Source organism: Theobroma cacao, chromosome 4 (assembly GCF_053813885.1).
Source record: "Theobroma cacao isolate CCN51 chromosome 4, ASM5381388v1, whole genome shotgun sequence".
Classification (NCBI taxonomy): Eukaryota; Viridiplantae; Streptophyta; class Magnoliopsida; order Malvales; family Malvaceae; genus Theobroma; species Theobroma cacao.
This window is the reverse complement of record NC_142642.1, coordinates 24,086,952-24,091,150: the sequence shown is the minus strand read 5'-3', so window position 1 is coordinate 24,091,150 and position 4,199 is coordinate 24,086,952.

Genomic DNA, 4,199 nt, shown 5'->3' with positions numbered 1-4,199 from the left:
ATGCGGAAACCTAATTAACTCCACCTTAGTCTTGCTTAGATGTTTTACAAGCTTCCTATATTGATGAGCTCATAAAAAAAAATAAAAGAAAAATTTTACTTAATGCCTAAGTTTGATTTTAGCAAAATTTCAAGGAAAAAAACTCAAATTAAACCCAATAGACTAAAGAATATGAGTTATATATGTATATATGTATATATAAGAGTTCAGCCTTAAGATAACCTATTATTAATTACTAGCTCAACTTTTAAAGTCTCTAGTGGAGTCATCAAGTTGTCACTACGTACGAATCTAGGAATCTAACCACCTCAACGTGAGGTTTGAGATTTGCCATCAATTTTTTTTATTTAAGTGTGATTGGTTACTTGATTAAATCTATTTACTTTAATGAGATCCTAAACTTGTATTCGATTTGTTAAAAAGAAGTCTATATAATTGAAAGTGGGTTCAAAAGTACAATTATACACAAGAAAGAATTAACACCCTACGATGCCTATTCAAAGAACAGTACCAGTTAATCATGTATTATCCTATTTTAGTCTTAATTCTCGATTTTATTTTTATTTCCCTTAATTATTATTTATTTTGTCAATTATTTCATTATCTTCGATTTTATTTAGTAGTAAATGAAAACATTTCCCAAATTCTCCCATCCTTCTGGTGGAATCCAGGAATGCTTTCTCACCTAAAGAATTCCTTAAGAAAGCTCATCATTACAAGCTTCACAAGAAGGTCCCATCATCGGGGATTATCATTCATGTCTTATATTAATACTTTTGATGCACATGATGTAATCATGGACTGGATGATGCATATCCCGATTTTATTAAATGACAAATGAAAACTTTTTATTAAAAGCATTTCTCGTGTACTCCCATCACACTAGTTTGGCTCGAGAATACTTTCTCATCTACGGAATTCCTCAAGAAAATTCATTTTTACAAGCTTCCTAAGAAAGTCTCATCGGGGTTATCATTCATGTATAAAATCACACTTTATTACATGATGTGAATTCTGGTTTATATAAATACCAATGAAGTCCTTTAATTGATAACATTTCTTGAATCCTCCCATCATATTGATGAGATTTGAGAATACTTTCTCGCTTAGAGAATTCCTTGAAAAAACTCATTTTTACAAGCTTTCCAAGAAAGTCTAATAGTCGAGATTTTCAATCTGTTCGCAAAAATATACCCAAAAATGTATGCAACGATGAACAATAAATCGATGTAGATGATGCATAACGAGCCAAATATTTATTCATTTTATTCTCAAAATTTATTATTTTATATACTTTCAACAATTCTATAATTTTTAACCTCTTTTAAATAGTCATAATTTAATTCTAGAAATTTTTCTTTATTTTTTAAAAAATTACTTGAATTAAGGAATATTGGAATATAGAATTAGGACCACACCATCATATTGGTGAGAAGTCCTTTTCAAATTCCTTACCTAAGAAAATTAACCCGAAATTGTGACTATTCACGTTTTAGTAAAAAATCCATTAATAATATGTTCTCATTTCTTATTTTTTATGTTTAACACTCAAATATGTTCCTGAACTTTATAAAAGAAGTCAATTAAGTCCTTAACCTTTTATTATGTACTATGAATTTTTATTTTGAACAAAATAAACTCTTTTCACTAATCGTTGACTATCTTTTGTTAGTCAACGGTACAGTTGGCAATTTTATGTCACATTATTTTCCATATAGTAAGTTGACATGACATTTTGATGACCTTAATGCCCCATGACAGAAAGCGTGGTATTGAATGTTGTTGAGTAGGATTTATGTGTTTACTTTTTTACCCAATCACATGTCCAAAAGTTATTGATTAAGTGTTTGTTTGTCTTAGTTTTGTTTAGCTTATCTACTTCTTAAAAATAAGAGTTGAACCAAACAGGATTTTGTGATAAACTCTTAAAAAAAATAATTTTTTTTAAAAACAAAATCTAAAAAAAAAAAGAGCTTGAAAAAAGCTCCAAATACGAGCTTTCTTTTTTTTTAAAAAAAAAACACATCGGCTTCTTAGGAGAGTTATTTTTCATTTCCAAAAATCCTCTCTCAAAAAATACCCCTTCCCTCTCTCCCTATCAATCTCCCTCTCATCTCTCTCTTTCTACAAATCATCATTCTAGAGTTTTTTTTTGTTTTTACAAAAATTAAGAAAAAAGAAGATCAAAAATTCAAAACTGCATTTAAGTATTATTTCTTTTTTTACTTTCTGTTTTGTTCTTCATTTTATTTTCTATCATTCTTTTTAAGCTTTGGAAGCTCTCTTTATTGTTTAATATTTCTGAGTTTATTGTTTGATATGACAATTATGTGATGATTATTTATTCTTAACTTCTTTCTAGTGTATATGATATTTGTTTATTATGATTGAAATAATTAGTCAAATAGGTCAATAGTTGTTGAGATAAATTAAATGAAATTTGAGAAGTCAATATTTATACTCATTTATGGTAACTCAGTTTAGAGGAATTTTTTCTTTTAGGGATAACAATAAGCGACACTACAAGAAAATTGAAATATACATTTTAAAACATAAAAAGACTTTAATATGAATCAGACATTAATTTAGACATTTTGACAGATAATCATATAATCAAAGAACTTTTATAGTTCCTGAGATGCTAAGGAAAGTAGAATAGACAAAATTAATTTGATCAAATTCATTGTTGATGGATCACGGATGGTTTGAAACATGACCAACTTTTGTTTTGATTGTTAAGTTTGAAAGGGTTTTTAAGTTCTTTTCAACCAAGAGCAGGCTTTTGGTTAGGGATTACTGCTGCTAAAGATTAAAGAAAAGAAACACTAAATGTAATTGAGTGAGTGTTCTAATGATTTTAGTAAGCCCATCTTTTCCCTCCCCTCTCTCTTTCTCTCTAATGATTTTCAGGTCAAGAAGGCATGTTAATTATCTTATGCATTATGATCATCAGACATAGTTTCGGAGCTTGTTAAAGCCAAATCCACACTTACCAAGACAAGCAATTCTTTTCCATTCACCTCCCTACACTTTCTACATTAAATAAGCTAGCAAGCACTTGTCAGCAGTATTCTAAGTTTATCAAAATAGTAAGCTAAAAATAGTAGCATTCACTTTTGAAATTTGGTAAGTAAGGTAATTTAAACAATCCCGTGAATGAGAAAACTAAAGCATCTCTTAGGATATACATTTTACCCTTTCCTAATTAAAAACATTGATTAAAATCTTGATTAGCTACAATATTGTTTGTGATCTGTAAACAACTTGGCCCTTTTTTACTAATAATATATTAGTTTTTGCAAGGATATATTCAACAGGAGATATGGTAACTTTGACCTGTCTATGATAGCTTTCTTTTCACTTCAGTTCATGTTGATTTTCCTCTTATGAAGTGCTTTCTTTTTAAGAATATGATTTAAAATTTACTCAAATTCTGTTGATGAATGATTCAAGTTAAATTTTGTTTGAGATTGCATCATAAATTTGAGTGTCTTCTTGTTTGATCAGTGATGACACAAGATTTATTGCTTCATATGTCGTGTCATAGTTTATGGCTAGCTAGAAAATGCCACCACCTAATTTTGAAATTTTAGATAAACCAAAACATAATGCAAAGTGGGATTTGGTCAATACTAAAATCTTACTTCAAGTTTGTACGGATGAGATTCGTAAATGTGGCAAACTAGGAATTTCATTTAGAACTAAAAAAATAAAAAGTTGTAGCACAAGAATTTAATATTCATGCTAATAAAAACTATACCCAAAAGTAATTGAAAAATAGCCTAGATAGTCTAAGAAATGAATGGACTTTATGAAAACAATTAAAAGGCAAAGAAACAGGTTTGGGTTGGAACCATGAGATGGGAACGATTGAAGTTGATGCCACATGGTGGGAAGCCAAAATAAAAATAAGTATTTTAAATTTTATATGTTTCATCTATTATAAATTATTTTACATATGCAAGTCGTTTGAGAGTTTCTTTTTCTTTGATGTTTGTGCAGGTCAATCCAAAATATGTCAAATTTCAATATAAAGGGTTAGAACATGTTGATGAATTGGAATTTATATTTAAGAATACAATAGCCACTAATCAAAATGCATGAACACCAACGATTCGGTGTACCAATTGAAGATATTGTCAAATCTGCAAATCTAACTCTGCTACAAGACGGTGTTGAATTTGATATTGAAGAAATCA